This window comes from Mustela erminea, chromosome 6 (genome assembly GCF_009829155.1).
Source record: "Mustela erminea isolate mMusErm1 chromosome 6, mMusErm1.Pri, whole genome shotgun sequence".
Classification (NCBI taxonomy): Eukaryota; Metazoa; Chordata; class Mammalia; order Carnivora; family Mustelidae; genus Mustela; species Mustela erminea.
This window is the reverse complement of record NC_045619.1, coordinates 77,299,305-77,312,245: the sequence shown is the minus strand read 5'-3', so window position 1 is coordinate 77,312,245 and position 12,941 is coordinate 77,299,305. Positions and strand designations below refer to the sequence as shown.

The 12,941-nt window shown below is 34.8% G+C and overlaps 1 protein-coding gene across 5 annotated transcripts in view; it reads right to left on the bottom strand.

The window, feature by feature from the left end:
• The window catches only part of CNTN1 (contactin 1), a 353,101-nt gene that overhangs the window by 90,514 nt on the left and 249,646 nt on the right, over positions 1-12,941 (bottom strand). The window lies entirely within an intron of this gene.

Below are 12,941 nucleotides of genomic sequence, written 5' to 3'. Positions count from 1 at the left end.
CATGGAGTCTCATTTCCTTGATGTAGGCACCTTATCCATCAGCTCACACAAGAACATATCAGACCGTGGTCTTCCAAGTTGTTTAAAACCAACATCAGACAGATCTGACATACTCCTGTCATTAATAGTCCCTTGCTCCTGGAGAAATTCTCAGAAATGTGTGGAGCTTCTCAAGCTCTGGTTGTTGACAGCCAGTCAGACCGTCAGGAGCCGAAGCTCAGACGTGTGGTCTTCAGTATGACAGACCCTCGATGACTGAGTGACCCTCACACAAGGGATCACTACATCTTGGCGTATCACCAGTTGCTTGCTACTGATAAATCTGTCCATGACTCCTGTTCTAAAATGAAGTGGATTCGAGGTTGTCCCTGCAATATGTTAATTCTTGCCCACTTGCACTTTCCAACAAAGGACTTGGCACTCCCCTGCTACCCTGGGAAACACACATAAACCACAGCCAACGTCCTCACCTTCTCTTGTGTCCACAGAGTAACCATTACTAACTATGAGTATTGGGTAATGAGAAATTAAAATAGTGTTTCTCTTTTTAGGGGAAAAAAAGCCTTGGAATCTACGCCAGAATGTGCATTGACTTGTGAGTGTATTGTGCAGTCAAACGTGATAATGGAAAGATGCTGTAGCAGAGGTAAGACAGAACTCACTGCTGTGCTCTTGTAATGATATGTCCTAAGTCACCTTTAGATAGCACAGGGGGGGTTCTGTCACGCAAGAACAGGGATCCCTTAGTCACCCTCAAGAGGAAGTGGGGAGGGTGTGAGCTATAGTACTGCTGGGTTTATAGGATACGGGGAGAATCTAGAGAGTCAGAGAACACTCCACATTTCTTCCTTTCTCTTTGAGTATGTCTTAATGAATCCCAGGGATGATGGTAGTGTAGAGGAGCTCTGTGACATGAATTCAAAAGCACTAAAGTCTCCTCCCTACAACTTCTTAAACTGATCATTGGGTTAAAGAGCAAAGCCTTTTTTTTTTTTTTTTTTTTTAGTTTCTTTTATTCTCATTTGTTTAAGTGTGAAATAAAACCCGGGACCCAATCAAACTCTCAAGGACAGGCCTGGTAAGGTTGGCTGGTGGCAGACAGATGTTGGTGACAGGAAGCCAGTCTGCAAAAGCACCGTCAAGAAAGAACTGGATGTTCCAGAATCTTGAAATGGCAGATTCCACGAAAATTATATGTAAGAATATTGTTCTACTTAAATGGGATTTTACACCATTAAGTCTTTCCTTGGTCATGTTTTCAGCAATGAAGCTAAGGTGGTTTTGTCTTCTTTTGTTTGATAAAATGAACCCCAATGGGAAGATTTCAAAGTCTAGTTTCAAATTCTTAAAATTTTACTCTACTCTCTAACTTAGAATTATCATCAATATAATACAGTAATTTGGGTGGGAAATTCAATTAATTTGATAAAATAAACTGAATGCCATCAGTGAAACAGATGTAAAATAAAAATTGTATGATCTGGTTTTTATATTTTGGGAATCAAACATTAAGGAGTAGTAAGAAAAATAAGTAACATAATATATTTGGAGCACTAGTATCTGGCCGCATTCTGGCTTTATAAGATGAGAGCTAAAGATGATTTCTCTTGCCCTGTTAAATTTACTTATGAAGTGGGATTACCAGTTCTTATACTGGTAATTGCCTCACAGCAATTTTGTTAAGATGACATGATAAAATTTATATGAAAGTCTTATAGGCACATACATTATAATGTAAAACATTTAAACATTTTGAATGAAATAATTTTAAAGCTAAAGAGCACATTTTAAAATTAAGCTTTAAAACCATGTATTATATTTGTTTTTGCTATTAAAATTATGCAATGTTGAGTAGCTAAAATACACACATTTTAAATTACTATAATTTCCCCTATTATTAGGCCAGCTGGGCAAAAATATAAGAACAAAATGTGCATTTGTGACTTTCTACAGAATAAATATTTTTTTCCAATGAAGAAAGAGGCCTACTTTTAAATTTTTCCACATTGACTACTTTATCTCATTAAATATATCGAAATTAGTGTTTGGTTATCTTGTGCTCTGAGAATGAGCTTGGATGTTACATCTGGAGTCAGACTGCTTGGATCAAGTCTTGTTCTTCTACTTAGTAGCTGTATGACCTTGGGCTAGTAACTTAGCCTCACTTGGACTTAATTTTCTTACGTGTAAACTGGGGGTAATAATTATATCCATCTCTTAAAATGGTACTTGGTAAGTAATAAGCCTTTAATAAATATTATCTATCTTTATATGGTATAAAATATACAATATATATTGTGTAATATGCATTTTTATAATATATATCTGTAGTATTTTATTATGTCTTCTATTATACATTGAATTATATAATTATGTACCTTCATTTTTTAATTTTATATTCATAATACACATCTTTTCATAGCAGAAAGATTGGACTTGTAAACGTGTAATATTTTGCCAATATAAATTGAAATTACTTTTAAAATATAAACTAATTGCCATTTACTTATGCTCACAGAGACTTTTAGATAGCACTATCTGTACTGCTATTGTAATCAGATATAACAGGCATCACTGTTAGATGAATCTGGCATTACTGGTAAATACACCAGATGTAGAAAACCTATAGTATAGCACTGCAGTAGAGTGTCTAAAAGCATACCATGGCTATTAAGTTCTGAAAAGACTCCTCCGTTCTCTCCAGGAATCAGAGTGAGGAGCAGCAAATTGGCTGCTTATTTTTTAAGGGAGCCATGGATACAGACAGACTGCATAGAAAAGGTAAAGTTCCAGTTTACCCAAAGCTGACCAGTTTGATTATGAGATAAGGAGAGGCACGAGCAATTAATTGAAGAAGAGGAGAAGAAATATTCCAAGGAAACTTCTCTCCCTGTACTCCAGTGAGGAAAGAGAAAAAATAATCTAAATTTACATTAATGTATGATTTATCATGTTTATCATCTACCAGTTTATTATCCTCACAGTTGTAAGTTTTGAATTTATAAAACAAACTGTTAAACTAGATCATTTTCAGGACCCATCTCAAAGCTTAAGATAGGCGACTTATTCTGAATGAATTACGTACTTTGCTGATCTATTTGAAAATTACCTTGAGTTTACATCCATTTACATTGAACTTACATTGAGAAATACAATTTCAAATCATTGGTGTACTTTATAACTTCACTAGAAATTGGAAAAGTTGTTATTTTTACTAAAGCTTTAAAAAATATAAGTACTAATGAGTTCTAACTTTGAAATAATCAAGCTACTTTTTAAATTCTGTATTTGTTAAAAACAGATACACATTCCAGCCGATTATTTCAGCATTAGCATGCCTGTAACAGTTACGGAGAACTGCCCCCAGCAGCTTTTTTAATGTGTTGATCTCAATGGAAAGGAAAAGGCTCATTTTCTGGGTAGGATTCACTATTAATAGATGTATCCCTGTGGGTTAGTGCCAAGTGGGGTTGGGATGCCCCAGGATGGCGCCCAGTCAGTCATTGTTCCAGCCAGTGTGGGCAGCAAGGGCCATTTTCCTGTCTCAGTCCTGTGAGGGCTGATGAGATGGAATCTTTAGTCTGTCTCTGTGGCAAACTTTCTTGGACCATGCTAGCGGAAAGTAGAGGCAATTATCCAAGTATCTGAGGTAAATGTGTGTTTTTCTGACCCAAATACTTGAAAAACTACCTCAACTCTTCTTTTTGGTTTGACTATGATGATCTGGACACATCTTTCTGCCTATATAAAAGTATCTCTTTTCTGGACCTCTTCACATAAGTCCATGAAATTTGGGGGGGTTGGTAAGGTGTGTGTGTATTGGTATGCCTGTCTAACTTGGTACGTATACTAGAGGAAGTTTTTTTGTCTGTTCTTCCTAATTTTATGACTAAATTGATTAATTTCAAAGTTTTCTTGAATTCATTCCGACATATCATGTCTTAAAAATTTTGAATATAAATCCACAGTTGTGTATTTAATAACAATTTGAATTTTGGACTTTTTAAACACAATGGGAATATCTATGCCAGATACCATGGAACTCTAAATTGCAATTTAACATTAGAAGTTCCACAAATTTTAACACGATGACAGACTTTCTTTCCTTTTGCTTTCACTAATACTCAAGTTCTCTGAGTTAGCCATACAAGTCAAACTCTAAATTATCCAGGAATTAGTAATTTAATCTCTTTTTAGTAACTGTTTATGGCTTTATCTTTTTCCACAATGTTTTAAAACTGTAACTACTTTCCTGGTTCCATACAAATTTTAGGATTGTTTGTTCCAGCACTTTAAAAAACACCAAGAATTGGGGTAAATTTGAGGGGGGAGATGAGTCATGAGAGACTGTGGACTCTGAGAAAGAAACTGAGGGTTTTGGAGGGGACAGAGGTGGGGGGATGGGTGATCCTGGTGCTGGGTATTAAGGAGGACACATAATTGCATAGAGTACTGGGTCTGGTGCATAAACAATGACTCTTGGAACACAGAAAAATAAAATAAAATTTTAAAAATAAATAAATAAATAAACCTGTAACTACTATTAGCATGTGCCAGACAGTGGAAAGGGAAAGAGAGACGAGCAGAAGCTGCAAGCAGTAAGTTTTACTACTTAGTTCCAGCAATTCTAGAATGGACTTAATAATCTTTCTGGTACTATATACGAAATTAACTACAGAAAGTTTAAGTGTATTAAAGTGTTAGCTATAGAAGTTTTAGAAATTAACTATCAACTTTATTTATTCATATTTTCTGGGAGAAGCCTAATACAGTGAGAAAACTGGACAGTTTCCAAGATGATTATCACTAAGTACATGGGTTATACAGAGCAAGTCACTCTGACTCCAACTTTACAAAATGAAGAGATAGGAATTATCTAGATAACTTCTTAGGATTAATTCTATATTTAAAATTGTATATTCAAACTTGAACATAAATGCAGAGATTTCGAATAGCTATTGTGAAGAAGTTAGGAGGACACAAGACGCAATTAATGCATGACTTGACAATAATAGGACCAATGAAACCTTTTTATCTTAAAATGCTAATCAATTCCATATTTTTAAAAGATAGAGTATAATTAACCTGGAACAACGATTTCTGAATGGATGCATCAGAACCAATTTTGTCTGGACAGCAGAGAAACGTATGCTCTAGATATGAACTCTGCTAATATACAACAGGTGGGAGTAATAAATACATTTCCTGTAGAAAAGACCACTAGCCAACCATCGATGATTTAAAATATAGCAATATTTTCAGACTAAAAAGTATATTGACAGTTTGCATCAGATTATTTCTTTGACTGTGTTAAGTTACTCAACACAGGTTTTAAAACTGGGTTAGTCATCAACCAAAATGATCTCTTGAAGAAATAGAGTCTGGTAGCCATGTCATTAGGCCAAGTAAGAAAAACTTCAGTGGATTACATCAAAGAAAGATGGCATCTAACTGACATCCATTTCCATTCTGCAACTGTATTTTGGCTTTAGGAATAAAGTGCAAAGCTTCTCTCTCTCTCTCTCTCTCTCTCTCACACACACACACACACACACTCAAACACACACACTACTCATCTAAATAAAAATCTACATAAAACAATATGTATGTAAGCTTCTGATAGAAACAGTTCAAACTTGATTTGTGATACAATGATTTGTACAGCTTTTGTGTTACCTGTTCTAATTTCAGCTACTCTCTTTCCAAAATGTTTCCAAATTTCATGTAGCATTTGTTAGGGTTTGAAAATCAGACCAAAAACAATTTTCAGATAGTGAAAATCTTTTTTTCTTTTTTCTTAAATTTCAGATTTATAAAAAGAAATTTTGTTTAATATGACATATAAGATAAAAAAGGGGGAGGAAGCATCTGAAATGTCTAGCCTTGATTGCAATTTCTATTTTGGCAATTTTCGTGGCAAACATTCTGTTCAGCTGGGTGTGTTAGGAAGGGTCTTCCCAACAGCTGGTAGCAATGCCAAGAATATTTATAAAGCAGCAGAAATACCACAGAAAGTGGTAAAACATGGATGTCAAAGCCTAATTTCTTGCTTTTGTGACCTAATTTTATGGTCCATTTTTGAATGTTGTCCAAAAGTGTACTCATGAAAGAGAATTTAGGTTTGGCAAGCTGCAGAAATATTCCCACAAGTGCTGCCGAATAAATCCTGGAAAACCTTTCCCTCTAAAGGACACTTTTCTAGCTGAAGAGCTTAAGTTCTCCAGAAATGTCTTTTGTTAAAGAACGTTCATACAAGGCTCTTCATGTATGCCAAAGCTTGCTTGATGAAGCAACATTAAATATGTTTTTATGGGACCTAAGACATAAAACATTTATTATAACAGTAACAAAAAGGACATTTATATCAATTCTCTTAGTTCGGATTTTTTTTAAGAAGCCTAAAAACAGGGCGCCTGGGTGGCTCAGCCTCTGCTTTCGGCTCAGGTCATGATCTCAGGGTCCTGGGATGGAGCCCTTCATGGGGCCCTCTGCTCAGCAGGGAGCCTTCTTCCCTTCCTCTCTCTCTGCCTACTTGTGATCTTTCTGTCAAATGAATAAATAAAGTCTTTTATTAAGAAAAAAAAGCGCCTAAAAACATTTGAAGTTTAATAACTGGTTCTTTTTTTTAGAATAGTTTTATTTTTTTATTATTATTATTTTTTATTTCCAGCATAACAGTATTCATTATTTTTGCACCACACCCCGTGCTCCATGCAATCCGTGCCCTCTATAATACCCACCACCTGGTACCCCAACCTCCCAACCCCCGTCCATTCAAAACCCTCAGATTGTTTTTCAGAGTCCATAGTCTCTCATGGTTCACCTCCCCTTCCAATTTCCCCCAACTCCCTTCTCCACTCTAAGTCCCAGAATAGTTTTAAATTATAAAGTTTTTTTTAGATATGAGGCAATTTACCATTGTTTGAGTTCTAAATCCTTTTGGCCATCTTATACACACATCTATTTTAAAAGGTTAATTCTGAAGTTACCTCCTTTACTAATAAACAATATTATTTTTAGTTGAGTTTATATATATGCTCTCTTGGTAGAAAAAAACAATCTTACCCTAAAACCTTCTATAAGCAACTTTAAATATCCTAATACCAAGAATGGCATTATAATCTCTTGTAAGGTTATCTTAATTTTTATATTAGTGCTCTAGTTGGGGAATGTTTCATTGTATTGTGTTTTTGTTTTTTCTTACTGTTGCTACATAGTCAGATTGAGTCGTTCTATGACAAACTGTAGAGGTTTTGAAGCTTAATTATCTCATTTTGTGGGACTCAAGCTTTAACTTCACCTCTAAAATGATGATGAAGGGGAGGGAAAAACTCATGGACTTAGCACTTCTCCCCAACTGGGCTGTTTCCATTCCCATAACACTCATGGGCTTTATATCAGAGCTCCTTTCTGTGGCTTCTGGCAAAACATTAATATCAATTTTTTAATTGTCTGCTGATTGACTTCTATTTGGTTTTGTAGGACATTGGAGGAAAAGAGGATCTTACCATCTTATGAAACACATTTCTAAAGCAATTTATCTCCAAAATACATTTAATAAATAAAATAATATCACTTGCAAACTATTTTCCATGGATTCCCTAGAACGATAATTCCAAACAACTGTTAGAGACCACTTTATTGCAGTCATCTTGGGGCCTTATTAAAAATAAAGATTGGCCAAACCAAACCAGGCTTGAACATTTTGTTATTTTGGAATGTCATATTAATTTGATGTCCTCCATAATCATACTAGAAAAAATATATTTAGTATTTATTTAAAGGAAAGATAGAAATGCATAGGAAAAAAGAGTGAAGATGGGTTCTGGGGAAAAAAGCAGGACACACATGCTGCCCTCTGCTGCCTTCAGTAATTCAGCTCTGGTCCCAAAGCTACAAGCTCCACTTGGTTTTTTCCAGGTCTGGATATTAACTGAACCCACTGCCTTAGAAGCTAGTTTGTGGCCATCACTTGCTCAAACATTATCTCTGGCTGTGCCTTACTCCGCTTCTTCTTTAATTATACTATTCTCGAAAAAAAGAGCCTGTAAATACTTTAAAAAAATATTTTTAGTGTATTATATGTTCAGTGATTTTTTTTTAAAAACTTTCTGTTTTGAGATAACTGTAGATTCACATGCAATTGTGAAAAATAATGCAGGAAGATCATGTATCTCCCTGGCTCATCCCTCACCATAACATTTTGTATCACTGAAGTACAACAGCACAACCAGAAAATTTACTTGCTATAATCCATCAACCTTTTTCAGATTTCACTAGTTTTACATGCCTTTGTTTGTGTCTGAATGTTTGTTTAGTCTGTGCAACTTTTAGTTTCATCCATCACAGTCAGAGAATAATTTCATCATAAGGAGCCCTGTGGTATCCTTTCATGGTCACATTTTCTTCCCTTCCTCTGCCCTCTCTAACCCACAACAACTATTAATCTATTTCCCTTCTCTATAATTTTGTCATTTCAAGACTGCTATGCAAATGAAATCATACAGTATCTAACCTTTCAGATTGGCTTTTTTATATTTTCACTCAGCCTAATTTCCTAGAGATACGTCGAAGTTGTATCAACAGATCATTTATCCTTTATTGCTCAGTTGTATTCCATGATACTGATGTACCACAGTTGAACCATTCACTTATTGAAGGGCATGTTTTTTTTCCAGGTTTTGGTTATTATGAATATAGCTGCTATGAAAATTTGGATACATATTTTTATGTGAACAGATATTCTTACATCTCTGAGATAAATGCCCAAGGCTTTTATCATATTACTGGGTTGTATGATAAGCACAGGATTAAAAACTGCCACATTCACTTCCAGAGTGGCTGTCTCATTTTACATTTTCATCAGTAGTGTGTGAGTGACTCACTTTCACCACATCACTACTTTTTTTTAAATTTTAGTAATTCTGATAGGTATATAATGCTATATCATTGTGGTTTTAAATGGTACTTTTCCCTAAGGCCTAGTGATGTTGAACATCATTTATATGTTTATTTCCCGTTTGTATATCTTTGTCATTGAAATTTCTGCTCATGTCTTCTATCATTTGTCATATTGGATTGTTTTAGAGTTTTGGGAATTCTTTATGTATTCTATACATAAATCTCTTGTTGAACGTGAGGTTTGCAAATACTTCCTTCCAGTCTGCAGTCTGTCTCTTCATCATCTTTGCAGAGATTCACAAAGTTTTTAATTTTGATGAAGTCCAGTTTATCATTTTTTCATCTTATACATTATGCTTATGGTACCAAGTTTATAGACTCTAATCCTTCTGTCTCCAACCCCAGAGGTAACCACTCTTCTATATTTTATGATTATCATTTTCACACATTACATTTAACCATATAAAATACACACGCGTGCATATACAAACATATACAGAGACATATGTCTAACTTGTTATTTTACTAGAAGTCTGAAGTAAAAGTAACTGCCAACTTGATCAGAAGGCAAATTATAATTCTCATCAGCCTTCAAATTCAGACCACAGCATATCCTGAAGTCTGGTTTGGCTCAGTTTAGTTTAGGTTTACCCACATGTTTACTAGTTTCTTTGTTCACCATGCTTTCTGACATCTCAGAACTTAATTCTAGGATTATTTTCTCTCTTCCTGAATTTTACCCACTAGACATTCCTTTATACATAACATTTTCTTGAGAGACAAACCCTGTTACCGTTTGTCCAAATATAACTTTATTTTTCCCCATTATGGATGATAATTTGCCTGGATAAACACTTTCGGATGGACAGGTGCCTTTCCTTTAGCATACTGAAGACATTGTTCCATGGCTGTAGTAGTATCTACAGCTATATAACAAAGTAGACCAAAACCCAGTGGCTTAAAACAATAAAAATTATCTCACAGTTTTTGTGGAGTAAGAATTCTTGAATGGCTTAGCTGGAGAGTTCTTGATTTTGGCCAAAGCTACAGTCACATGAAATCTGCTCTCTAGGTGGCTTACTTGAATGACTGGGAAACTGACGCTGGTTATCAGAAGGTTGTCTTATCTCCTCATGTAGGCTTCTCTACAAAACTGCTGAAATGTCCTCATGACATGACAGCTAGCTTCCTCCAGACTGAAAGTTCCAAGAACCAAGGGAGCAAAAGTGATGTGACTTATAACAGTATTCAGCAGTGTTACTTCTGTTGGCACATACAGCAACTCCCAGTGTAAAAAAGGGATTATTCAAGGGTTGGTATACCAGAAAGTAAGATGAGAGGGGGCCATTGTGAAATCTGGCTCTCCCAGTTACTTTTAGACTTTTTTTTTTTTTAAACTTTGTGATTCTTTATTGCTAATGATGAGTAGTCTATGGTCAGTGTATTGCTGTGCCTTTGCAAAAAAAAATAGTTTTCCCTTTGCTCTCTAAATAACCAGCCTTCAAATCAGTCCCTTCAGGATTCCAACAAATTTAGATAAACTTCTATTGGTTTTTAATGTTCTACAGATTTATTTTCATTAATTGTTGTGTTTCATTGTGATTTTTAAAAATTGGATGGCATATTTTCACTAATTTTCCAAAATTTATAGTCATTATCTTTTTGAAAACTTTTTCCTCTCCTACTTTATCTAATATTTATTCTGGTAATCTGATTTGACAAATACTGTTTTTTCTCATTAGATCCTTAATATAATACTCTCAGGGAACAAAACAAAAATCCTTGCTTACATGGAGCTTACGTTTTGACCAAAACAGAAAATTGTCCATTTTGACAGTTTCTCACACTTTTAGTATCTTTGTTAAATTAACTGTAGTATGTCTTGAAATTAATCAATTAGATTGGCTTTGCAAAACCAAATCCTTCCTAGCCATATACCATTTATTTATCCTCATTGACATTTAGCATGAAGAGTTTTAGACCTTGCCATTTATCTTTAAGAGCTATCGATGAGATAGTTTTACAACTTGTAGGCTTTTAACGGGGCTTAGTAACACTTTTCATCTACCTGTATATATATATATATATATATATTTTAATATCCTGCTATACTGTAAGGACTTAAAATGTTATACTATATTTCTACTGAGTACACTTGCCAGGTGACATTGCTTTAAAATATTTTTATATATTTATATTTTTAAAATATTTTTCCTGGAAGTAAAAAGCTTAAAGAAGACACTTAATATTTCCATACAATTCCTCCAATAGTTTCTTTTATTGGTTTTACTTCTGTAAAAAAAAAATATGCATTATGATGACTGGTAATTACCTACGTATGTGTGGGTAATACCAATGATGTTCTTTGACTGTATTTGTCTAACTTCCTCTTCCCTCTGAATACTGGGAATTTACCACATTGTAATTACATGAAAACACTGCTGTACAAGCATTGTAACATAACCCCTATTGCCTGTTTTTGTTTTGTTTTGTTTTTAGAGAGGAAGAGGACAGGGGGTGGGGGGGAGGGAGAGAAAGAATCTTAAGCAGACTCCACACCCAGTGCGGAGTCCAACAAGAGGGATTCTATTTCACAACCCCAAGATCATGACCCCAGCTGAAATCAAGGGTTGGGTACTTAACCGACTGAGCCACCCAGGCATCCTAAACATAACTCCTATTGTAACATTAATGTGAAATTTTAAAATATGCAAACAATTTTAATTTAATATATGCATAGGCTATTTCAGAAAATGGCTTAACAGCTAGTAGTCTAATTAGCCAAAAACAGTGAACTAATCTCTCTCTCTGATGACTCTTGAATATAACAGATGTCCCAAATCATAAGATACTTTTAATGAAAATATAGAACTTAAATTAACTTTCATCAGTTTAGCATAAGGGATATATGGAATGAATGTCTAGTTCACTTGGAGAAAGAAACTTCAGCTGGACCTTTATTACCCTGCTGGAGAATATGTTCAGCTAGAATAAAGGGCTTTTTAGCATTTCCCCAGATGGACACTTGAGGATTCCATATTACCACTGCTCTAGAGGCAACTGCAGGAGATATATGAGGTTGGATGAAATTATATTGATCCAAAGGGGTATGAAGATGAACCACAGATATCATCTCATTTACTAATTATTTAACTGTGCAAAAACTGGCTGAAAAACTGTGCAATAAATAAAAGCCAGTAAATATTTCTAGTAGATGAAATGTGAAAAAACAAAAATTTTTACATGAAAAAAAGAACAAAATAAAAATTTTAACAGGACACGAAGTGATAGAGCTCTGAAACTACAGAATAGAATTCTTCAGCTCATTTAGGGATTCATAAAAAATGCATATGTGAATTTCAAAATCTAGTAGGGAAGGTAACTCATATCACAGATTGCTATAAAACACATTAAAGAAAGTATTAACTGTTAATAACCTTTCGAAGAAAGGGACACCTATTTGGGACCTCAGGAAAACACTCATGAATTTGGCAATACTTGAGCCTAGCCTTGAAGGATGGCTAAAGATCTGGGCGACAAACAATGATGATAGGACATGGAAGTAATGCTGTGATTCAAGGAACAGAGATGGAAACCTCAGGATGTCTTTGTGGACTGGCTGGGCAGTGAAGTTGGTTACATGGAATGGTAAAAGATTAAATTTAGACAGGATGAAGTTGATACATGGAGCTTTTCGCTACTTAACTAAAAGGAGTGCTCTTTACTCTGTAGGCAGTGAGTGAAGAGCCAATGAATGATGTTTGGAGCTGGCCACATAGCTATAGAACACAGGTCAGTATCAAGGGGGCTGTACTTCCAATAAGGGGGTATTATAGCTTGACCTCAATTATATGTAAGAAAAAAAGCCTGAGCCTAAAATCCAGCAACAAATAGAAACACGATACATGTATACATTTTTTTATTCTAAAATGATAGCGATAAATATGTAACACTTCAAGTTACAGTAAATAGCATCAGTATGTTTTTTCCATGCCAAAAAAATAAAAAAAAATAAAAAGTACAAAAAGAAACAACACTAT